Source organism: Sceloporus occidentalis, unplaced genomic scaffold (genome assembly GCF_023333645.1).
Source record: "Sceloporus occidentalis isolate IW3139 unplaced genomic scaffold, rSceOcc1.0.p SCAF_6, whole genome shotgun sequence".
Classification (NCBI taxonomy): domain Eukaryota; kingdom Metazoa; phylum Chordata; class Lepidosauria; order Squamata; family Phrynosomatidae; genus Sceloporus; species Sceloporus occidentalis.
This window is the reverse complement of record NW_028316986.1, coordinates 92745498-92772231: the sequence shown is the minus strand read 5'-3', so window position 1 is coordinate 92772231 and position 26734 is coordinate 92745498.

Sequence of the window (26734 nt, the reverse complement as noted above, 5' to 3'; positions counted from 1 at the left end):
AGAAATTCTGTTTTCTGTGCAAAAATTTAATTGGTGAATTTTGCACAGAACAAGTCCTGAAGTGAAATAGTCTTCAAAAAATTGTGGGTTTTGAAGACTTTCCTTGTAGTGGGAAGTAAATTGCTAAAATTACTGATTGCTTCCTTTGAGAAAGAATTAGCATAGAATTACATCCCTGCCATCTTGATTGGGACTTGATTGGGACTGGATAACTTCTAAAAGGTCTGATGGCTGAACCTGCCCCCCCCCCCCCCCAAAAAAAAAAAATTCTTGGAAGACCACACCTGTGCCCCCTCCCAAACCCCCATTTCATTTGTTTTGACTTCAACCCTCTAAAGGATATGGGAAGCAAATTCTCCATACTTTCATAGCTTATAATTAACTGTCCCAGTTAATTCTATGTTTTTCAGCTGCTTTTAAAATGTCCCACTTTCTCTCTCCTCCTCCTCCCAATATCCCCCTTTGACCTTAGCTTGTTTCAGTTGCTGCAAACTGAATTCAAAGTGCAAAAGGTTTACACTCAGTTAACTCAACAGGGGGGAGACAAGAGATGAGGGTGGACTTTTGCTCTTTTCAGTAGGCTCAAGCAAAAGCAAACTACTGCATTCTCTCCAAACTTGTTTGTTCTTCCTCATTAATAGCTTTTGCCATCTTGACCACATTCTGATGTTGCTTGGCTGGAAGTGGTAGAAATCACTTCTGGTTTTGAATGCAATAGCAAGTACATTTCTATATCACTTATCAGTAAACTAGCACTCCCTAAGTGGTTTGCAAATGTAAGCCAATTGCCCCCCACCAAAAAAAGGTTGGTACTCATTTTACCAACCTACAAAAGAATGGAAGGCTGAGTGGACCTTGGAGCCCTTCTATGATACTGTAGCCTGGGACAGATGGTCCCGAAGCAGCGTTGACACCACCTATTCTAGGGTTAGGGACTGTGCACCAACCGCACAGTCCCTAACCCTAGCATGGCACGGGGTGTCCTAATGGCGGCATCCCATCCACACGGGCACCGTCATCTTGACATAAGCGGTGCACAGCATATAGATGTTGCTGTGCATCACTTACGACATGAGTGTGCCATTGGCACACTCGTGATTTGTGCCCAGTGTCCCAAAAAGCACCCTTTTTTTCTGGGTTCCTTTTGGGGCAGAGGGACGCCAGGCAGTTTGGCTGCTGCAGTGTTCCTCTGGAGGGAAATGGGCCACTGCCAGCCCGCCCTTTTGGGGCAGTCTGTCCCAGGCCTATGATTCTCTAGGATCAAACTTACAATGTTGTGGCTGCAGTACCAGTATTTAACCACTATGCCACCAGGGCTCCACACATCCAGGCCTAAAACAGTTTGGAAAAGACAGGGTGAAAATGGTCCATGCTCCCCAGAAAGTGTGACGGACCTATTAAAGTCATATTTCAAAATGGGGGCACTTCAACCACCCCCAGACAAGTTGATTCATTGGCTGTTTGTGCCTCTTTCATCCTCAAGGAGACTGGACCATAAGTTTTGACTTTCCCTTGCAAGATCAACAGTTCTCATTAAAATGTTAATGAATGTTCCACTATGCCAAATGCTTAGTAGCTGGGAGCTCTTAGTTTGAGCAGTAGAGTGGGAGAGACACTTAGAATGCAAGGACATGCTTGCATCTGCCTTCAAGAAAGCTTGGCAGACCTTTATTGAAACTGATGGGTCCTTGGATTGCCAAGATTTTGGTTGTCACAAAATTAGAAGACTATGTCTTTTTGTTATCAGGAGGCTGTTTTCTCAAATAGGGTAGATTCTGAAAACAGCATACTGGAAAGCAAATGATGACTAGAGCAGAATTCATTCCAAGAATGCTAAAACTAGGAAATAGGAAAGGCATACAAAATAAAATAAAATAAAATCACTGTTGGGTGGAACTGGTACTTAATTAAACTAGAGGCTAGAGCTAATGCAACACACCTGATTCAGACCTGATCCCTCCCTCTTACTACTGATATATGTAAGTCCAAGATCGCAGTAGTCCTTTCTCTATTATATGTTGCATCTAGTGGTATTATCATATCACAACTTCAGAGCAGAAGTCTGGGACACCCTTCAGCAGAGCAAGAAGATGGTCTCTCACATGCTTCAGGATTAACCTACCACGTTTTGAGGTAAGTAAAAGTACACATGCAGTGTTGCCATCTAAAATGAAAGGGCAATAGCAAGATTGAGGAACCTCTAACATGCATGATTGGCCCCACTGACTATGTCCCATCCATGCTAGGGATATAAATCCTTGGCTATTTAATCCTTATGTGCAAAGATGAATAATTACAATAGTTTTCTTATGGCTTCAGGAGAAAACAAATATTCAGTGTTCTCCCTGTATTGAAACATCTCGAAATGTTGCATAGGAATTATTCAGTGCTGAGAAACATATGAGAGTTTTCTAAGCAAGAAACCCAACCTCTGCTTTGCAAATAGGACATCTCTCGGGGGAAAATCATCATGTGTATAACTCCTCCATGACACTTTGGAATGGTAGAATATTAGGAGAAACATGTGCAAATTTCTTCCTGCTCTATTATTCTTCCTGGTGGGGTTTCTCAATTAATGGGAAACATATTTATTGACCTGGCAGCAAATACTTACAAATATTTTTTCTATCCTCCACCCACAGTTAGGAAACGGAATGGCAGAAGTGGGAGGCAAAGCTCTATTTCTCCTACTTCTCTTCAATTTCAGTCTTGTGGCCATCTTAAGAAAAAATGCCCATTGAACTAAGTGCATGTTGTTGTTGTTGTTGTTGTGGGCCTTCAAGTCATTTCTGACTTATGGTGACCCTATCACAGGTTTTTCTGAGGCTGAAAGTAGTGACCTGCCCAAGGTCACCTAGTGGGTTTCCATGGCCATTTAGGGATTCAAACCCTGGTCCCTAGAGTCATAGTCCAATAGTCAAACCATTAAGCCACACTGGCTTCAAGCGAATCTTGCTCCAAAGCAAACATGGAGGAGATCAGGCTGCATAGGTAACTACAGCAAGTGCAGCCTTTTGTGTCTCCTTTTAATCAGCTGCCCTGTGCTGAACTCTTGCTCTTCTACACCATTATAAAATTTAATCCTCCTCCTTCTTGTGCACTTGGATATTCCACCTGACCAACCAGGCTAATTAGGTAACATTTCTCCTGCAAGGCAATTTTACATTTTTAATGGTTTGCTTGTGTTCACACCCTTTAAAAACAGAAATGAAAAGGTTGCTTCAGTACCAGAGCAATTTTTTAAAACAGGTACAGTGAGGTTAAATATTTCCATTGTTTGAATACTGCAGTTGATGACTAAATTTTCTTATCCCCTGTTTTCCCTCCTCCTTAATCATTAGTTAAACAGTCGAGGCTTGTACCGAATGAGGTTTGCCATGTATTGTTTTATAAGAGTGTTCTTGTGCCCTTTGGTTCTTCCTGGTGGGCCAAAGCCTAAACAGCCCTCCCACACCACAAACAGATGAAAGTTTCCTCATATGGCTGGGAAAAACTGAGAAAAGCTTCATCTATTCAAGTCTTATCAGGAGAAGCCCCCCCCCCCAAACTGTTACCCCCAAAAAAGGTGTCGAGGGGACTGGGGGTCTCCACCAACTATCAGCATTACTTTAAATGTTGGTAAAATTGGCTTTGCATGAGGCTGAGTAAACTTTAGGATTGTTTGCACTTGTTTATACCAGTAATAACCAAGGAGAACTCCAGGTCTGGGGGTGAATTAAAAAAGAATTTTAGTTAGGAAAATGCAGAATCCAATCACAGACACAACAACAGTTCAAACAGACACAGCATCCAGAGCTAACCAAAATGGAAATATGAAAATGGGATAGCAGAGTTTGAGGGGTTTGCAGGGGGAGTGATCATTACCTGTCAGTTGAGTAGACCAGGGAAAGCTGGAGTAGCTCAGACTGGGAGGTCTGAGGGTGGCACAATTGCATACATGGAGGGCAGCTTAAGACAGCTGTATGCATACCGTGAGCTCTGTATCTATCCCAAGCAGTGAGCTACCTTGTCAGGTAACAAAGGCTGGACGACCTTTCCCGGAAATTGACAGTGGGATTCTGGACCGGTTGATGGCTTTAATTTTAATTTGACAAAAACACCTACGACTCTTTGAACGCTTTCATCAGCGCTGTTTACGCACAATTCTAAATATACACTGGACCGACTATGTGATAAATGTTGCTGTCCTTGAGCAAGCAGGGATCACCAGCATTGAGGCCATGCTATTGAGGACGTAGCTGTGCTGGGCAGGACACGTTTCTAGGATGAAGGACCATCGACTCCCAAAAATTCTACGGTGAACTCGTCACGGGTCAGTGTAAGACGAGCACTACAAAGAAGAGATACAAGGACTCCCTGAAACAACATCTCAGGCTCGGCCAACTTGATCACCAACAATGGTCCACCCTGGCCTCGCATTGGGAGGCATGGAGACGCACTATCCATGATGCTGCAGCCTTTTTTTGAAAGCTCAAGTCCAACATGTCTCGAAGAGAAATGACAATGCAGAAAGAACCACAACCTGGAAACATCACCCAAGAAGACTTTCTGCTGTGCTTTCTGCAACCGGACTTGTTTATCTCAGATTGGCCTTTTTAGTTATCAACGTGCTTGTAGCAAGCGCGGAATGAGTCCTTGCTGAATCTTCGTCCGCGAAGTAAAGCCAGAGAGAGAGAGACAAAACCAGCAATTGGATCAGGATATCCCCAGGATGGATGGAAAGGGAAGTTTGGCTGGGAACGCAACAGGGGGTAGGCAGAGAGATGAGCTTACTGCTTTCGGTGCAAGGAGATCCTTTGTCTCAAGTTGCAAGAGTAAATACAGATGACCTGGTGTAAGGAAAGGGATGTCTACATGCCTTGGACACACTTTTTTTCTTCTGGGAACCTTCTGATCTAGTGTTTCTGAAAGCTCATCAGTCTCTCAAGAACATGCTGTTTACAGTAGGATATATGAAATCAGGGACCCTAAAATACAGTGTGGGGTATGCAGACTGTGCTAACAAGGCAGCCAAAGATAATACTGTACTCTTTAAAAGAGAGGGAGAAGTCTCCAGGTGTGTGCCACTTCCAGGTGTATAGATTGGATTGCCACCCCTGCTAGGTTGCCTGAAAGGCCATTTTAAATAACCACTTTCCATTTAGGATAAAGCCTGCATGCATATGCACACACACACACACAAATGAAACATATGCTTTTGTTTTAAAGGTGCATTACACTTCTGAGAGGCTTGGAGCACAATTTGGTCTCAAAAGAAGGTGAATGTTCTCATCATAACTTGATTTGAAGTGAAAGTGCTTGACACTCTTTTGGCCATCACCATAGCACTGTAGGATGTTATGCACCTCTGCATGCCCCACGCTGCATTTTGGAGTCCTCCACTGAGGACTGTAATAGTTTGTGCACTTTTCTGAGAATGAACTCTATAAATACACAGCAGTCCTCTGCAGTATGCATTTGATGAAGTGTGTTCTAGGCCATAAGAGCCCATGCCACAATACATTTATTAGTATTTAAAGTACCATAGGATTCTTTGTTCACCCCCTGAAGTTGATCCATAAACATGACAAGAACAACTTCCCTTGGCACAAGACCTGCTGAAAGCTAATTCATTAAAAATATATTTTTGCTAGTTTCCATCAGGTGGTCTGAGAAAACAAATGCAGCACTGTGAACCAATTTCATTCTGCCTTGCTGAAGTGCACAGAGGTGAACCTAACAGAGCTTGGCTTGCCCTGGAGTACTGTTACTGGATAACTGAAAAGCCACATGATTTCCTTTTGTCCTCTTGCTTTTTGCCCAAGCAGGCTTGCCAAGTCAGTGAATTTTTCTGAAACAGGTATAGCTATTGTATGCAATTGTTCAGGAAGCCTGCCAGAGCTCAAGGCGCAGCAATGTTTTGAGGCATTACTTTACAAATGAAATACACTTTTGTTGCAGGAGTTCACCCAGCAGCCTTTGGAGGGACCTTTTTTAGTTTTTTTTAAAAGAAAGAAGTGTGGTAAAAAGCAAAGATAGCTTTGTGGACCAAAAGTCTGTATTACTGTAACGCCTTGAACTGGCCAGCTAAAAGCAGCTCCAAAAATGTGTGCAAAAATGTGATATATACAATCTTTTTATCATTCAGAATGCAAAATGTGAGGTGGGGTTGTGTGTGTGTGTGGGGGGGGAGGGGTTGACAGAATATTTAAATAATGGTGTCTGAGTGAGATGGTGTGAAGAAAGAATGGTCTTCATATATTCAAGTGATGACAGGCCATTAGATTTCACCCTAGAAATTCTGGCACTTTTGTGCATTAGAACCAAGAAGCAAATACAGAGGTAGGTAAGTAGGGGTGTAGAGGGGTGTGTGTGTGATAAAAATAATTTTGGACACAATACTAGGTTATTTTCAGTTTTTTTAAAAATACAAATTTTAAACATAAAGATTTACTTCAGCTGTTCTCTAAGTACTCCCACGTAGGAGATTATCGCACATCTCTTTTCACCTGACCAGGCATGGCCTGGGCATGGGCTTAAATGGATCAAATCACATACCTCTGTGCCCAACTTGGCTGCATCACGTACCTGATCTGGACTCCTGCAGTACTTTTTGAAGAATTGGAAAAGTATGCCAACTGAATTGGGCACAGAAAGGTACAATAAGATCTATTTTCAGCCATTTAAGCCTGTGCCCGGGTTGGGTGAAAAGAGATGTCCAATAATCTCCCTAATTCTGATGCTTTTATAGCTGATTTAGCAGTATAGAGAGGCAAAATCTCCACCTGTTTTTTTACATTTTATTTTAAGAATGCATTAAAAGGTAACAGTATGTATTGCATTAATATGAAAGTATGTAAGAATAAGAACTGACAAGGCTTAACAGTAAAGGAAAAAATTGAATTGAACTGAAAGCTGCACAGCTGAGTCATTCTTTTGTGAAAATTATTGAGAAGTCAAAAAGTTACAAGAAAAAAGAGGGCTGTCAATAATTTAGGTCACTTTTATCACGAGAATGACTTAATAGGATCTCTTACCTCAAATTAGTCTCTTCAACACTTCAATGCAGATTATGCAAAATCTGAAGACAATTTTGGAGGCAACCAACATTCCCAAACAAAAATAGGAAAGCTATGTGCTTCTGAAAACAGCATAGTGTAGCGGTTTGAGTGTTAGAGTAGGGTTCCAGGAGCAGAGAGTTTGAATCCCTGCTCAGCAATAGTATCTGATTGGGTGACCCCAGGTAAGTCACATTCTCTTAGCCTCAGAGGATAGCAATGGAAAAACTGGTCCAAATAAATTTTGCCAAATAAATTATGGGTTATTATGGGTTGTCAAAAGCTGGAGTTGACTTGAAGGCAAACAACATATGCTGTTCCAGGTAAGCATTTTAAAAAGCCATAGTCCCCCTAAAGGTAGCTGTCCAAGTGCTCTGGCTTTAGAGTCCCCACCATCACTGCTGAGGCTGATTCAGCCTTCTGTGCAACCAGATGAAAAGTGGCTTCCTGATCCTTGAAAGTTCCTCTCCTTTCTCCTAAATATATGTACCAGGGAACATCTGGAAAAAAAGAAACTAAGTTATAAAATATTGCTTAACCTATGAAAATTAATATTTAAAATATTTATATGAATGTATATATGTTGTTAAAGACCCTTGTATCATTTGAGACTGATTCACCTTTGGCCTTCAAGAATACTGGTGCATTTCTAGAGATGAGAGGTCTCCCTACAGGACCTTGGTTCTTTTTTATTGCATATTATTTGGACTGCTCACCTTATTTGTTTGTATTCTTTGGTTGATCTGAGATTTTTAAACAACATATATACATTTATTTTAATATTTTTGATACTAATTTTCATAGATTGAGCAATATTTTATAACCACTAACTTCATTTCTTTTGTCATTTTGTATTGGTTAGGTTTTTATTCCCCCTTTGTTTTTGGGTTTTTTTACCTTTTGTTGTTTATTATCTGGAACAGATGCTGTACTCCATGCTGAAATCCAGATGATGCTTTTCATTAAGATTGTATTTCTAGGCTAGGATCAACCCTGGAGCCTCTTTTTGTGTCCTTTCTCCCCTCCCCAAAGCAGCCATTGGTCAGTGGACATACACTAACAAGTACAGCACACTACTGTTGTGCTAATGACAGCATCCAAGTGCCCCATACCAATCTGTAGGGTGTGATTGTGGGAGAAATAGGATGAGTGTAAAAAGCCAGGTGAGTCGAGTTGTATCGTATGAGAGTGTGCCTTTGAGTCATGTGCTGCTCTGTAGTGATTGCATTTCATCAGAAGGGAGAGAAAGATGGTTGTGACATGAAACCTGCTGCCTCAGGGCTTTTCTCCCTTCTTTTAACGTAATGTTTAATTCATGTACACCACTGAAGGTCCCTGTTACTTCACTCAGAGAAAAAGATGGTATATGTGTGTTTGTTTATTACACAATGTTCTATTCTAAGCTGACACTTACTATAATTCAAGACTCCCTAAGACACATTACTGCTATAAAATATGCTTTATTGATGGAAAAGGATGCAGGAGATGGTAAAGCAGCAGTGAAGCATTCCTGTCCATTCACTGATGGGTTCCAGCATCCCTTCACAGCCAATGGTACGACAAAACCTATTCATATTACCCCATGGCTGTTACTCAAATTCTCTGTGGTTGGCTAAACAGGGTCCTTGGGCTGGAATGCACCCCCCATCCCTGGCCTGTGAGGCTGACAAAAGATGTACTCTCAAGTTTAGAAGTAAAGACACACCCTCCACCCCACAATAACTATGCAAGCTATACAAGCATGTTGCTAAAAGGGAAAGTTCACTCCTCCACTCCATTTACACTCTTCACATCTTTTCCCAGCCTCAAACTGTCAAGTGAAAGCAAAAAAATATCTAACAAAAGTTACTAAAACACAAACCTTTCCTGTGCCACTGGACAGCTGTTTATGTTTGGTTGTGATGCTAATGGGGACTCTAAAACTTGTCTTCCTGGCGGCTGATGCCAAACCCACTTCACACAATGACCACATAAAGTCTCCCCTTCTACTGAAAGCTTCTGCCAAGTCTGTACAAACCACCACAAAGCCAATGTGCCACTCCCCTGTGTGAATGTCTTAATGTTATTGCCCTCTGTACTGACTTATGTAGGAGTAAATACCACTGAAGTCAACATGATAGAGTGCTGTGCAGAACAGATTTTTGTTTATTTTTAGGGAAAGACTGAAAGAAGGATGGGATTAATTCGGAAGCCATGAAAAAGCATTTCAAACTTTGTTTTCCATCAAGGAAGTACAGGGGAGGACAATCTATGCCAGGAAGATTAAGGAAGAGGTGGGGAAACTCTTTGGAGGGAGGCAGGATGGCTGGGGAATGGTTGACGGTTGCTCCTCAAAAAGAAAAAGAAAAAGAAAAGCTGCTGCTTTCTCCCCCCTCTGAGCCTGTAAAGGCTGCATGGTCAACTATTTCTTATTTTCAGAAAATACTTTTCAGTATGCACTTGTACAACTGCACAGGAACAATAGGAGAAAAGGTGTTATTGGAAGCTACAGAGCTTTGTAGATGTGTACAAGCAGGTAGTGTTCTTAAAAAAACAATAATGGCTGACCACCCACCCAAACTGATGATGAGTGATGAAGAAAGAATGCCTATTTCCTTCCCAGGGAGCCACGGAGAACATGAAGGTGAGGGGAAAAGGTTCATCAATTGGTTCTCTAAACTGAAGCCCTCCAGGATAAATAACAGCACCACACCGAAAGGTTATGCCACACAGAAGCTGCAAGACATGAAAAGAATACAATAAAAGTAGTTTGAGAAAATTCAGGCTGCAAGAACACAAATAGCATGGAGGATACTACTGGAGGGGTGGATTGTCATTTCAAAGACTGAAGGAACCACTATTATAGATTGGCTTTTGGACTTCTTCCATGAAGCCCATTTCCCTGTGCTCCCTGGGCAGACACTGTTTCTTTAGGTCACTACCTGGATCAGGAAACTCAGCTTTCAAGCTTTGGATTTTCTCACACTGAGACCTTACCTTCTGAAAGTCAAACTAGAGTGCCTACACATAAGTTCTTATTTATCCTTTGTTTGATTTGACTCTCATATCTTTTTGTGTACCATAGTTTTCCCATACAGGCAAAACAAAAAGGAGAGGGTATATATATATGTGAGGAGGGCAAAATGAGGACATACCTCCAATTTTGTTCCCAGACTTTCCTTTGATCCTCAAGTTTCTGGCATTGCAGAAAATGAGATCTTGAAAATAGTCCTCACCTAGAACTCTTTATATTTGCTGGGTTCAGATTCCCTTGTAAATCTCTCCCCCTTTACTTTGGATGCTCAAATTGTATTTTTAAATGCTCAGATGAAGTTTTGAGTTACTGAAATGCAAGAAATTTGGGGCCTGAAGGAAAATTTCATTGGGGGGGGCAGAATTGCTATTTGGAAGGGGCAATGCCCCTTTTTGGCCCTCGTTCTGCCACCCTGAACAGGCCTCACAATTTTGCTGGATTCCACTCCCATTTCTCCCAGCCAACATGGCCAATGGTCAGGAGAGCCACAGGATGTCCCAACTCTGCATACATTAAGTCAGCTTCATACTAGGGTGCATGCAATATGCTGTAGTCCACAAACATTTATTCCCAGTTGTTAGCCTTTAAGGTGCCACAAAGCTCAATTGGTTTTGCTGCAAGAGACTAACATGGCTGTTCCCCAGAACAGCAACGGGGAAAATGGGGAGCTGTACTGAGACTCATTTTTGTGGCCCTGAAGCCTCAGACCCCATTCCTTTATTTGACCAGCCAACAAACATTAAATGCATAGTCCTACAAATGAGGCATTTTGATTCCACCGGCTCTGCACTTTCCTCCAAAACTACACAAAACAAAAGCCTCTACAGAAATCAGTCATGTTTCAGCCTTCAGAACCAGAAATGATGCCATGTCACTTGCTATTGCTAGGATATATATACTCATGTATAAGTCTAGAAATTTAGGTCAAAAATTGGCTTGAAAACCCTTAACCATAGGCTATATCTTAACTCTTAAATATAATTCATTATTTATCAGAATGAACCATCCCCTGGTAAAAAGCAAGAGTTTAATCTGTCCTGGAATCACCGCCCCTCTCTATCCTCTCATCCACTCAGCCTTAAGAGTAAGCACAAAGAGTTATGTTTACTGGAATTTTGTAAGTTCTATTACATTGTTTTGCTTTGCTTCATCCTTTAGGTCCTTTGCTATATGCCCCTAAATTTTACCCTTGACTTATCCACGGGTCATAGCAAAAGCTATAATTTTGGCCCAAAAACTTGCCCTTAACTTATACATGGGGTCAATTTATAGTCAAGCATATACTGTACATAGCTTGTGGCCACTTACACAGTTGGCCTGTTCCTGCTATTGCGTGTCTTCAAATAATTTCTGACATATGGTAACCCTATGTCAAATTTATCACAGAGTTTTCTTGGCAAGGTTTGTTCAGAGGGGTTTGTCATCACCTTCTTCTGAGGCTGAGAGAATGTGACTTGCCCAAGACCACCAAGTGGGCCCTTCACATTTGCTGGTGTTAGGTGCACAGGACTCCAATGAAAGTGGAAGCACTGCATATTAAAAAACAACTTTTTTTTAAATCTGAGAGAACACCTTTCTAGGACTCTCTAGCTCCTCCAGTGCAACTCTGTCGTCAACATCTGCACAGGTTGACCATCGAATTGCTCTGGAGGATCTACAAATGCTTAGAGAAGTATTGTCTCTAGGAATCTCTAGGTCAGTGATGGTGAACCTTTTACAGATCGAGTGCCCAAACTGCAACCCAGAACCCACTTATTTATTGCAAAGTGCCATGTCTCTCTGGCTTTCTAGTAAGAAACTCTGGCAAACTCTGTGCTAGGGCGACAGCATGTGTGCCCACAGAGAGGGCTCTCAGTGCCACCTCTGGCATGCGTGGCATAGGTTTGCCATCACTGCTGTAGTTTGTCCAGTATAATATCTGGTGGATCTCTTTGACCATAGAGTCATGCTGGAGGACCTAGAGATTCCTAGAGAGAATATATTAATCAAATCCATGAATAATCAAATCTGCAAAAGTCAAAGCCACAAATGTGAGGGCTGACTGTAGTTATTAATAAGGAAGCACACACAATTACTATTGTATTTTGATTCCATTGGCCCTGCATTTTCCTGGAGCCCTGGTGGTGCAGCGGGTAAATGCTGATACTGCAGCCACAACGTTGTGAGTTTGATCCCAAAGGGCACCAGGTTGGCTCAGCCTTACATCCTTCTATAGGTTGGTAAAATTAGCTTGTTGGGGGCAATTGGCTTGCAGATTGTAAACCACTTAGAGAATGCTGAGTTCATTATTAAGCAGTATAGACATGTAAATGCTATTGTTATTGATACTGTTTAAATCAGAGAAAACCTGGAATTAATGTATTGAGTTTAGGAAGGGCAAGACCTTACCCCTCACTCCTGCTGAGTTGAGTGCAAACTACTTTTGGACTCTTGAACTCAGTTTGCAGCAATTGAAGTAAGCCAAGGACAAAGGGGGGGGGGGGGGGGGAGATGGAAGGCAGAGAGAGAAGGGTGGATATTCTAAAAGCAGCTGAGAAAGTGAGATAACAGAGGATTAACCAGGGCAAGTTCCTGACAAACTGGAACAGTCAGAAGATATGCAGTCTCTGAAATCAAAATAGCATTTTAGCAGCTAGTAAACATGACATCCTAATCAGATGCTACAGCAGTGGACTCAAACTGAGTTCTAATGTAGCTTATTTCACTGCTGAATTCTGGTAACCGGGGTCTGGACCCTCACACTTTTGTGAAGGCTCTCGTTTTTAAAGGCAGCAGGAGTTCATATAAATAGAAGAGTTTGGTCAATAGCGGTTCCCATTTTTTACACAGTCTGCCACTGACATTAGCATTAAGGAACTGGTTTATTCTGCATCCAGGCTTTTGTCCAGTCCTCTGATTAACATTCGGCTGCTTCCTGATTTCTCCCTGTGAGAGCCAGTAGCTCACAAAATTGACACTTCTCCCCTCCTAACATTGACTTTATGGTGGGTAAAATGTTTGCCTAAGCTCATCGCACGCATAAGTAGACAAAGATATTGTGCCTCTTCTTAATAGCAGTAAAGAGAAGGGAATTTCAGCAAATGCAACTTGTATCGAAGGGATGAAGGGAAGCATGTGCTTGCTTCATTTCTTTCTTTAAATAAAGAAGACATTTCAAGCTGAAACTGACCCTGCTTCATTACTGTTATTCAAGAAACAAAATTATGTGTTTGTGGCAGTCACTTCCAATTATCTGGGGGTAATCTGTATTTTAAAACTCATTAGTTAATTTAACCCTCATCCTGGTGGAGAAAACTCCTTAGTCCCCCAGAGTCATATTTCAGTGCAGAATTCACTCAGAAGTAAAAATACTGTACCAGGCAGGTATTTTACAACATAATCCTCAGAAGAGTTTCAGTCAATGGCCTTGTTGTTTTAAACTGTTTAAACTGATTTCATTATGCCTCTCCAAGATCCTTGGATATAAAGTAGGATTTAAATATTTGAATGAATGAATAAAACATACAGTTTTTATTAACAAATAAAAATAGATTGTAACAAAATGTGCCACATTTATGTTGGCTACATGTTTGGAAAGAGATAGCTGACAGCTCTTCACGTGTTCCTAGTTGGGATGTTGGACAATTGTGGGATACTCTTGTATTTGCACCCACAGACAAGGACATGGGACATGTTTTCTTCCTGCAATGTGCTATATTTCAGAGGAAAACCATCTCTGAGGCTGCATCTGCATTGCAGAAATAATCTGGTTTGACATCACCTTAACTGCCACAGCTCAATGCTATGGAATTCTGCAAAGTGCCACAACAGACTACACTTCCCAGAATTCCATAGAATTGAGCCACAGCATTTGGCAAACCAGATTATTTCTGTAGTGTGGATGCAGGCTGAGTATTCCTTGCTTAAGAAAACCGTATGAACTAATGGGGTCTCCCTAAGTCAACTCCCTAAGTCAACAGGCGACTGGAAGGCACGTAGACACAAATATATATATATATATATATATATATATATATATATATATACTCTCTCTCTCTCTCACACACACACACACACAGTATGTTGGCATCTCATTGGGGCCATAAGATATCCAAGATTAAGACACTGGGGATAAACACAGGGAGTAAATGTTGTTGTTGGCTGTTGTATTTGTTGTTGTAGTTCTTGATTTTTTATGTTTTTAATGGATGATATTTTTGTTGGTATGGATCATTCTATGGCAATTCCCCAAACCAATATTTAATTCCAACTTAGTATTTTTTCCCTTTAAAATCCAAGGTACGTCACAACAACAAAAATGTCAAGCTCTCTGGTTATAAACTTGTGGTTTGTACTATGTTCCCTAACCACTCCTCCTCCTCACTGCCTGGGGCATGGGAGTGGTGTATGGGAACAGACATCCTTAGAGTTTCTTTGAGATTTTCAAAACACTCTCCCTTTAAGAAAGAAGACTGGAGGTCAGTGCATATGTACTGAAGAGATCCAGAAATTGATTGGCCAAGTTCCCTATTGTTTTTTCAGAGCTGAATGATGACTACGTTGCCTGTGATGCTTCAAGTTTTTTATAGGAATTTAAATTATTTTGGATCCAAAAGTGACACAAAGACACACCAAGAGGTAATAAGTGAAGCTTTCTCTTTTGACAGCTCTCATTTCTTTCCAGTAGTTTGAAATAGCCCACTGACAGTGGAGGCATTTTAAAAAAAATCAGTCTAGAGAAAGGTTAAATATCTTTGAAATTTGCAGTACATCTTCAGCCACATGACTGTCAGCTGGAAGTGTAAATAGACTACTGAAAATAGTTTATTTTATTTTTAAAAGGTTCAAGTTCTATCCATTGAATTTACACGGAAAATTGAGAAATATGTTAAGTTCTTATAAAAACCAAACTCAACGAAATTTTCAAGAGATACTGTCATTCCTATATAAAATTAGACTGCATTGTATCTGGTTGCAATGCTGCTGTTGAAGATTGGGATGAAAATTATTCCTGGCAATTACAAAGTGTCATCATGATGAACTGATTGTTTGCATCCCTTGCTTACAGAAATGAAAACATATCTACTAACCAATTGAATATTTTGTGTATTGCACTTACCTCAATGATCTAGCATTCTGTTTCTTCCTATATTCTGTTTTAATTTTTAATAAAACTTGGGGTGGGGAAGAGAGAGTCTGTAAAAATAAAGAGGTGGATACCCTGCTTTAGCACTATGATTGAAAACTTAAGAATACAAAACTAGACTTTAACAGCTACTCATTCCTTATTTTGGGGGGGTTTAAACTGCCCATTCTGTTGTTTTGAACATTCAAATTTTTAACATTTCAAGTTCTTTCCATCCCACCTAAGAAGAAATAATAAAATTTGGGCAATTTTCTTTAAAGAAAAAGGACCAACTGAAATTTTCACATCACCTCAAAATAAATTCTGAAATGGGGACATTCACTGTGACTACCCTCATAGCCATACACCTCAAGAGTAAAAAATCAAGTTATTGTACTGATCCATAGGGAGCTGCAAGTATGGCCCTGTATGGCTGGGGAGACTGGGTTCACTTCCCTATTCAGCGATCACATTCACTAGGTGCTGTTGGGCCAGTCACTCTCTGATTCAAGCCTAACTAACAAAAGGATCCTATGCCATGTCAGACCTATTTTTAAACCCCTGCCACCACTACCCTAAGCATATGACACTACAAACACTTTTCTATCAGATGCAGGGGTGACTGGTGGCTTCCATGTCAGTGAGGTGGTAGATCCATTTTGGATTTTTGACTGAACTCAAGTATGCTATCCAGGATGCTGAGACCTATTTCCATCTCTGCTATCCAAAGTCCTAATGCCTGTTCTGAAAATAGGTTCAGCTCTTGGACAGCTCCTTTCAGCTCTGGACTCAAGTACAGAGCAGATTCATGGCCTCTAGTCAGAAGGCATCATTACTTCTACTCCGTCACATTCCCTTTTGGCTATGTAATTAGCTCTACTGCTGTGTAACCATACACAGGAGCAATCAACCTCTGAGTCCCTGGTAATAAGGGCAAATTGTAGAGCATGGGTGGACAGTTGCCAAGGGTCAAGGAGCCACATTGGCCTCAGTGGGGTTTTAGAGGTTTACACCCACCTCTAGAACCTCCATGTATTGGAGAGTGACACAGTTGCTGTTTTTGCAGCACTCCCATTTCCATTTAATACCCAAGATAAATATTTTTCAAAAAACAGGAAACCAATGGAAGTCCATTACTTTGAGGTTTTTTTTTTTTTTTATGTGGGCTAAGAGACTTCAATATGGCCATGAATGGCTTGATGCAGCCCATGGACCACAATTTACCCAATACTGCTATAGAGAGATGGCCATCAGCTTCATGGAAGTCTATGGACTTTCTGAAACAATCATCTGGCCACTAAGGGAAACTAGAAATTTTGGACTTTACAGTCGGCCCTCGCCTTATGTGGGGATCCATTCCAGACCACCCCCCTCCCCTGCGTAAGGGAAATATTGCATATGCTTGAGCCCCATTGAAAACAATGGGACTTGTGCATGCAGCGTGGCGCAGTGCATGCGCCATTGCGTCTTGAGGGGTGTGGCTTTAGAGTAAACTGAAACCCATGTATGGTTTGTTCGTGTATGAAGTAGGTGCACTGTATACAGAATATCAGATTTAGTCCAATCTAGCAGAAGGGTAGTGTCGTGTAGTGATCTGAGTGTTGGACTAGGACACTGGGGGACCAGGGTTTGAATCCTGACTCGACCATGGGCTTTTCTTGGCAAGTTTCTTTAGAAGTGGTTTGCTATTGCCAACCTCTGAGGCTGGGTGATTTGGGGCAAGTTACACTCTCTCAGCCTCAGAGGTTGGCAATAGCAAACTGCCTCTAAAGAAACTTGCCAAAAAAAGCCCGTGATAGGTTCTCCATAATTCGGAATCAACTTGAAGGCACACTACTACTACCACTACTACTACTACATTCTTATGTCCATATAGGAATAATTATTTGTGGATAATAAAGGCAAGGGCCAGGCTGTCCTTCTGTCAAATTCAGAGCTACATGAAGCCATTTCTCACTACTGGTTTGTACTCACCCCTCATAACCTTGAAATATTCAAAATACTCAGGAGGGGAGAGAAGCCCTGTAGCCTTTTGCTTCACTTAGTCACATAGAACGTGTATGAGTCAATGCAGAAGAAAAACAACATGCTCTCTCATGCCTTCAGAGACCTCCTGTCATATATACACATCACTGGCTGCTTTCTTTGCACTTACATCAGGCACTGTCAGCAAGTATAATGAATGTGCATATTATGCTAAAGTTTTACTACCATAGCAATAGGGGAACTTTTACAAGTCTGCCTATCTGGGTGATGCCATAAATTTGTTTTTGCCTTTTTATGGCATGCTTCAGTTACACCAAATTTGTTCTCGGTCTACTAAATCCCACAAGCTTCACTTTGTCTTGATAGCTTTATTTTTTCCCAGCTGCTACTTTTTGCTGGGTGGAAAAACATGTGCCAGTAGGGGCCTTAATGTATTATATCACTACGACCTAGAATATTTGCTCACTTTCTGGCCATTAGCCTATTGTCAGGTGCCTTAGAAACCATTCTGCATCTCTGCCTCTTTGTCTGACACTTAGAACCAGTTTTATGCAGCCATGGTCAAACTGTCTGATTGCAGCAGGGATGACATGCAAATAAGTGAGCACAGATGTACACACAGGAGAAAGTGAAGCTGACAGATCCATCTATCCCTGCTATTGAAGTTCTTATGGACCCCCCCCCCCCCCAATAAGGGTGCTGTGAGAATGTGGAGATCATGGGGCCATTGTAAGCCACCCAAAAGGAGCCAGTCACATTGCACATTACTTCCAGCTCCCACAGACATAGATCCCATTACAGGGAGGTGGTGGGGCTTGAGCCCTTCCCAAAACTAGGTTGGGGGGCTGAGCCCCCCTCAAAAATGATCAGGCAAATTAAATAACCAAGCTTCATATGTAGGTGAGTCTGCTTAGGAATTATCAATCAGAAATGTATTCTATTCTATTCTATTGAATTTGTACTCTGCCTTTCTCTCAAGATGGGATCCAAGGTGTCTATTTACTAAATGATCAAGCACATGCACACAAAATATTAAGACCATGATTGCCACTGAGCCTTTCGAAGAATAATAAAGGCTGCCCATAAGCTACCCTATCCACACTTACTAAGGAGTACTCTACACTGAACACATGGAGAGTACTTCTAGGTAGTGTTTGTAAGTCTTCATATTTAAGGAAGACTGAGTGATAATGAATAGAAGAAGTAATTTCCCCTCCTCCTCACTGTGCCCTACCCCTGATTCTCTACACCTCAAGCTTGGTACATGTTTTTGTATTTTCTGTTGAGAGTATTGTGTTTGCAGTCCTGTATCTTCTAAAGTATCTCCATAGTTTTTAAAATAGTGGAGTGGAAAGATGGATGTGATAGGGCAACATATAGGCATGTTTGCATTTGTGTAATAAGGTCATGCATATTGCCTTCCTTTGATAATACAGTAATTGCATTTTAAATTTTTGTAATATTTAATTTATTAATTTGCCATTCTTTCATGGTAGTGAGATTGTTTCCTCCTGCTGTTGATGGTGGTGGCTGATATGTGATATGTTTGTTTATTCAATCCCCCCACTTTTCTCCCACCAAGGGACCCATGATGGCTTACAAAATTTTAAATAAAAGTTGGCTAAAAGCATACATTTTAAAAGTTGAGAAAAAAACAATAACATCAGTACTGTTAATTCATTCATTTATTTAACCTTTATTAGGCATACAACAACATACGTTTACAATAAAACTTCGGGATCGTTATTACAAAATTTAAGCCATAATCTTGTTGCCTCCACCAGAAAATTGGCCCAGTACTGTTAAAAACAGATAGTGAAAGACAGTTTTAAATACATTTAAAACACTGATAAAAACAAACATGATAAAAACATACCACACCACTATCAACACTAGCTCATAATATAAAATTTGAAAATAAACCAAATGCTTGCCTAAACAAGGTCTTAACCTTTCACTGGAAAGAGAGCAGGGAGAGGGATCATCAGATCTTCTGTGGAAGGGAGTTGCACAGCCTGGGAAAAGCCACTGAGAAAGCTCTTACCAAGAGAGTGAAATGTGTGATGGAACTGAGAGAAAGCCTTCCACTGAGAATCTTACAGTTCATGCTGATGCATACAGAGAGACACAGGGGCAAAACAGACCACCCCTTTGGAGCGGCCTCCTGCCACCCCTTTCAAAGCTGGATTTGGGCCGCGGCAGCTACATGCCGTGTCTCTGATCTGGCCTTTCCCTGACACTAAAAGGAATGGCAAAATGCAGCTCCTTTTTGTGCAGAGGGAAAAGCGCCTTTGCTGCCATAGTGGCACTTTCTGGAGCTCCTTTTCACACTGCATCATCTGGACACACAACCAAAGGAGTGCCATGATGCCGCCCACTGCCTGGAAACGGATCAGCATCCAGTGGAGCTCTTTCAACAAGGGCGTTTGTGGTTGTTGTGTGCCTTCAAGTCATTTCCAGCATATGGCAACCCTAAGGCAACCGTATCACAGGGTTTTCTTGGCAAGTGTCTTTAGAGGGGGCTTGCCATGGCTATCCTCTGAGAATGTAGGCCTCTGCAATATCCTGGGGGGCTCATGTGGGAGCTCCCATTCACCTGAGCAGGGCCTTTTCTTTTTAAAGGTGTTTAAGTGAGAGGCTTTACCCACATCTTTTGGGGTTGGTTCCCATTAATTTAGTATGTATTGTGTCAAAAAGCCTGGCCCTGAATCCTGTGTAAATCTGTGGGATGCCTTAACAAGTTGTATTGTTATGAAAGAGGGGCAAAACTTCTTCTTAGGCCACTATGCTTTTTTCCCTCCCTCTTTGAAATTATTTATTGTTTCTTGAATCCTATTGGGGAAAAAACGTAGAGGAATCCAGTACCAACTCTGCAAATAACTGGAACACATTTCTACCACAAGCTTTTGTGGACACAAGCCACATCATCAGATTATGTTGAAAATTTCATCTTCCTGATTAGTCTCAAAGGTGGTGCTGGAAACCTTTATGTATTTGTATGCTAAAACAGACTAATGGCTGACTCCTTGAATCCTATTAGTAATCCCAGTTAGAATAGGCCCATTGGCTTAACATGATTTACGTAAATGTTGATCAAATATAGATTCACTGGGTCTCCTGTAGTTGATCTAGCCAGTGTGGTGTAATGGATTGAGCACTGTACTACACCTTTGGAGACCAGGGTTTGAATTACCTCTCAGCCATAGTAACCCACTGGGTGACCTTGGGCCAGTCTATGTGTCTGAGAAGAAGGCAAGGAGAAACCCCCTCTGTGCAAATTATGCTAAGAAAATCTCATTATAGATTTGTCTTAGATCACTATAAGTCAGAAATTCCTTGAAGAAGGCATAGAACAACAACAGACTCTAGTTGGGACTATTAACAGGGCTGAGGCTTAAATAATTATGAGAATACTATTACCATCAGTAAAGTCAATTAGATACATTTAGAGATTCTAGAGTTTTAAGGCCAGATAATCTCTTTACCATAAATTACTGATGTGTGTGCCAGGAAACACAGAGGAGAAATGGATACTAAAAGGGTTTTTTAAATTAAGGTTTTCAAACATAAATGGAGAAAATCATTTCAGATGAAATTGATAATTACTCATTTTGGCACAGTTTTGGACGGCAGAACACTTTAGATGAGCCTGTTGAATATGATGAAGCCAGTTACATCTTAATGATAATAGCTTTCTTTTCTCATTAGGACTTATTAATGTGTTGTTTGAAGGAAATGTTTTCTTCACCAAAAAAAGGTAGGTGTCTGTGCACATTAATGGCTAACCTTTGCATAGACCTATGCAGCCATGTTAGATGAAGTTACAAATCTATAATATGGTGCATAAAATGCAAATCAACATCTGGGAAAATATGAATTCTTATGTTTCTCACTTTCTTGACTCTTATTGCATGAGGTAATTGGACTGACAGAGCCAGGGTGGCGTAATGCTTTGATTGTTGGACTAGGACCCTGGGAGACAAGGGTTTGAACCACTTCTTAGCCATGGTTACCCACTAGGTGACCTTGGGCAAGACCTACTCTCTCAGCCTCGGAGGAGGGCAAGGACAAAATTTGACAAGAAAACCCTAGGGTCTCCATAAATCAGAAATGACTTGAGAGCTAACAACAACAACAGCAACAACAACAACAACCAGACTGAATATTTGTTTTTTTTTTAATTTTATTGAATAAAAGAATATACATATATACAAGACAAGTTTACACCAAACAAATAAACAAACAAACAAACAAAAAAACAAAAAAGGAAAAAAACCCATACATACTTCTTCATACCAAACATCCTAACATATCCTTACGAAGAGCCCTTACCTTCTATCTACCCTAGCTTCACCTAAATCTCTCTTCCACTATAGTAAGTGTATGATCCTTCTCCTTATTCTTACTTTTTATCTTCTTACTTCTACTTCCCTCTTTCTTCCTTCCATTGCCTACTCTATTACCACTCACTATCTAACTCTGCTCCTTCTATCTACTTACTCTAACCTTCTACACCTACTTAACTCTCTTAGGCTCCAAGCTTACCTCTTCCTATCTGACTCTTCTTAGTTCTTTATTCCACACTCTTAACAGACATCGTTTCTATCACTCACTCCTGACTTCCTTCCTCTCACCCTTCAACAATTTTGTTCAAACTTGACTTTCTAATATTTTATCTTCTTTTTGTGGATCAACATCCCTTCCTTATTAGATTAACTAAATACATGTATTTATGCAAATCTAGTTATAAATGCTATTCAAAGATACACCATTGCGATTTTACCCCATTTTTGTTTCATAAATTCAATAACACCTGACCAGTCTTCCTTTGCTTGCTCCTTAGATTTATCTTTCATAGCTTGTGTTAGTAAGTCCATTTCCAAACCCTCATACAGTTTCATCATCCAATCCTTGACTGCTGGACATTTTTCGCTCTTCCATTCTGGAGCATAACACACTCTCGCTAGTGTGGTCATATAATACATTAGTTTTTCTTCTTTACCTTTAACATTTTCATCAAAAATCCCTAGTAAGTAACATTCAGGTTTCAACTCTATTTTTTTCTTCATGATTATATTAATTTGATCATTTATTTATTTCCAGTACTTCTTTGCAAATTTACAGGTCCACCAACAATGGTAGAATGTTCCTATCTCTTTCTTACATTTCCAACATAAGTGGTTTTTATTCTTAAACATTTTTGCTAACTTAACCAGGGTAAGGTACCATTGAAAAAACATCTTATAGAAGTTCTCCCTTAAGTTTTGAGAGACTGTAAATTTGTGTATACTTCTCCACAGCTTTTCCCATTGCTCCATCTGTATATTATGACCAAGGATTCTTGCCCATTTTATCATTGGTTCCTTCACAACTTCATCTTCCATTTCGTATTTTAACAATACTCTGTATATTTTCCCAATTTGTTTATCTTTCGCTTCTAATAGAATTTTCTCTAATTCTGATTTCTCTTGATTTAAATTAAATTCATATTTCTTACAATCTTCTCTAAATCTTTCCACTAGTTGTCTGTATGTAAACCAATTCATATTACCCTGTTCCCCTGCTAATTCTTCTCTTGTTTTTACAGTTAGTTTTCCCCCTTGCTTTTTCAGAATGTTGTTATATCTGTACCAATTGTCCTCTTTAACCATTTCCATCCTATAAAATGCTTCCTGTGGTGAGACCCAGCTGCTTACCCTAGGCATTATTCTTCTTTTATATCTGTTCCAAACTCCAATCAATGATTTTCTTATACAGTGGTTATTAAATATTTTGTTTTGATTACCTTTCTCGTACACCAAGTACGCATGCCAGCCAAACGCCAATCCATCTCCTTCCAGTTCTAGTAATCTATCTTCTTTTAAATCAACCCATTCTTTAACCCATAGTAAACAGCAAGCTTCATAGTATATTTTTAGATTTGGCAAATTTAACCCACCCCTTTCTTTTGCATCTTGCATTGTCTTGAATTTGATCCTTGGCTTCCTTCCTCTCCAAATGAACTGTGAAAGATCTTTTCCCCATTCTTTAAATACTTTATCCGTTTTTTTTATTGGTAGTGTTTGGAACAGGTACAAAATTTTGGGTAACACTATCATTTTGATTGTGGAGATCCTACCCAATAATGAAATTTGTAGTTTATTCCATTTCATTAAGTCGTTCTTAATTTTTGACCATGCTTTTTTGTAGTTGTATTCAAATAAATCAATAGATTTTTTAGTAATTTGTAGTCCCAGATATTTAACTTTTTTCACCACTTTGATTCCTGTCTCCCCTTCTAATTGCCTCTCTTCTATTTGCTCATATTTTTGGTCATTATTGCTGATTTTTCTTTATTAATATTGCACCCCGAAGCTACACCGAATGTTTCCAGAATTTCTATAATTTTAACGCCATTCTCAATTGGATCTTCCACAAACAAAACAATGTCGTCTGCAAATGCCCTAATTTTTAGGACATGTTTTTTTCAGTTTAATTCCTTTAATTTGATTGTTCTCTTTGATTTCTTTTATAAGAGTTTCTATCACCAGCAAAAATAATAAGGGGGAAAGTGGACACCCTTGTCTGGTACCTCTTTGAATTTCAATAAACTTTGTTTTTTCACTATTTATCCTAATTTGTGCTTTTTGGTTACTGTAAATTTTCTTTATCCAATTCAAATAATTATTCCCTACTTGTATTTTCTCTAACAATTTTAATAACAAAAGCCAATTAACTGAGTTGAAAGCTTTTTCCAAATCCAAAAAAAACAGCCATCTTTTTATCATTGTGACGATCATAATATTCTAATACATCCAATACCATTTTTGTGTTGTCTCTTATGTGTCTATTAGGAAGGAATCCTCTTTGATCTTCGTCAATTAAATCTTTTAGGCATTTTTTAAGTCGGTTTGCTAGTATATTTGTAAAAATTTTGTAGTCATTATTTAATAAAGAAATGGGTCTATAGTTTTTTGGGTCACATAAATCCTTATCTTCTTTTGGGATCAGGATAATTTCTGCTTCCTTCCAGGAATTGGGGATGTTACCTGTTAGAGCTTCGTTCATTACTAATTGAAGAATTTCCCCTAATTCAACTTTTAATGTTTTATAAAAAAGGTTTGTCAAGCCATCGTTCCCTGGAGATTTCCCCAGTTTACTATGGCCAATTGCTTCTTCGATTTCTAATTTTGATATTGGTTGATTTAAAATCTGTCGTTGACTTTCTGATAGTATATTTATCTTACAAGAATTAACAAATTTTTCAATATCCTCTTCCTTAGTTGGTTTTCTTTCGTACAGACCCTGATAAAATTCCAAGAATGTCTTTTGAATGTCATCCTGATTTGTTAAAGTTACTCCATCTTTAATTATTTTATTTATCACTTTCTTCTCTTTTTCTTTCCTCAGTTTAAATGCTAACCATTTACTTGTTTTATTAGCCTGATCGAATTGTTTTTGTTTAGCCAATTTTAGTTTTTTCTCTAATTCATGTAATGCCTCTATTTCTAATTGTTTTTGCAACATTTTTATCTCTTTTTGTATTATTTTATCATGGGGATACTTTTCCTGTTCTTCCTTTCTTTTCAGTTGGTTATTTAGTAAAGTTGTTTTCTCTTTCTTTTTTCTCTGAAGCCTAATATTTTGTTGGGTGAAAACCCCTCTAAAAACTGCTTTTCCTGCATCCCATACCATTGGTAATTTAGTCTCTTTGTCTAGATTTTCTTTTAAAAAACGTTTTATCATCTGTTTTGCCTCATTGATAGTTTTTTCATCCCTAAGTAGATCTTCATTTAAGTACCAATTATTTTTTTTGTTTGGTTCTTTTAAACTTAATAGTATTGGGTTATGGTCAGAAATTTCTCTGTAAAGGATTTCCATTTTGTTACTATCCTTAGTCATCACTTTGGGTATAAAAAACATATCAATCCTTGATAGTGAGTTGTGCCTTTCGGAGAAGAAGGTAAAGCCTGATTCCGTATTATGTAAGTATCTTCATACTTCTGTTAAATTCCAACTGGCTGTAAAGTCAAAGAGGGTTTTCGGTAATATCCCTTGGGTTTCTTTAATCCCTTTGTTTGAAGCTCTATCTAGCTTAGGTTCCATTACATCATTGAAGTCTCCCATAAGTATTATATTTTCATAGTCATATTCCCTTACTTTTTTATGAATTCTTTTGTAAAATTTACTTTTGTTTTCTTGTGGACCATACATACCAATTAATAAAATTTTAGTACCTTTCCAGATTATTTCTATTGCTACATAAAAACCTTCTGAATCCTTAAATATCTCTTTTGGTTCAATATGATTTTTCACATAAATTATTACCCCTCTTTTACTTTTATCAAATGTGGATGTATATTCTTTTCCAATTTTTTAATTCTTTACTAATATTACATCTCTGTTTTTTATGCGTGACTCCTGTAGACAAATTATATCTGCATAATTTTTTTCCAAATATAAAAATACTCTTTTTCTTTTTTGAGGCGAATTCAACCCTTTTACGTTCCACGACAGTAATTTCATTTTCTTAGTTAATACGACAACAAGCAAGGCAGGCTAGTAGCTCTGTATGTAAAGAAGCTTTATTGAAAGTAATAAAATGGATTCAGATATAATAGAACTACACCCAAATTTTTAATCAACTGGTCAGGTTATAAAATTTTGAAATGTGAGTACAAACACTAATTAAAGATATTAAGTCAAAGGGGAGAGGTCAGTGTTTCGACTATTCTAAAAGGAAACAATAATTATTTTTTAGTATTCTTCCTCCTCCTCTCTCCTCTCTTTCTCTTTGCCACCCTTCCCCCTCTCTCTCTTTTCCTTATCTAAATCTCTCTGTTATTCAGCCACAAATCTTCTTGCCTTCTCCACCGTATTCAACCTCATTTTTTTTTGGTTCCAGAACACTTGCACACCTTCTATTTCTTCCCATTTAAATTGGATATCATGGTTTTTGAGTTTTTCGGTCAGGAAGTGGTATTCTCTCCGCCGCCTCAAGATTTTCCCAGGGATATCATTCAGAATTTGAATTTCTTTATCATCTATAATTAACTTAGATCTATAGCTTTGTTGGAGTATTAAATCCCTGGTCTGCTTACGTACGAAGTATACCACCACGTCTCTCGGAAGGCTCCTCATCTTTGCCACTTTGGAATTCAGTCTGTATATCCGATCCAATTCCCATGGAAAAGAGGTCTCCGGTTCGTCTATAAATTTTGCCAATACTAGTGCCAATTCAGTGTATAGGTTTTCATTCATCTTCTCTGGTAGTCCCCGCAATTTCAGGCAGTTCTCTCTTTGTTTGATTTGTATCTTTAAAATTTGTTCCTGATCTTCCAGTTGATCCTTAATCATTCTTCCTGTTTGGGTTTCTAATTCTTCTGTTTTCTTTTCCAATTCCCCCACTTTGCCTTTGATTGCATTCTGGTCTTCATTTATCTTATCTAGCCTTACCCTCACCTCTCCTATTTCCATTTTTAATTCGCGCTCCAAATCTTCTTTAGATTTCTGTATCTTCTGACTAGTATCAGCGTGCAGCCTTCTCATTTCCTCTAGGATCTGTCCATTATTTTCTTGCATCTTGTTCGGTGTTTTATTGGGTAGCTCTGTCGA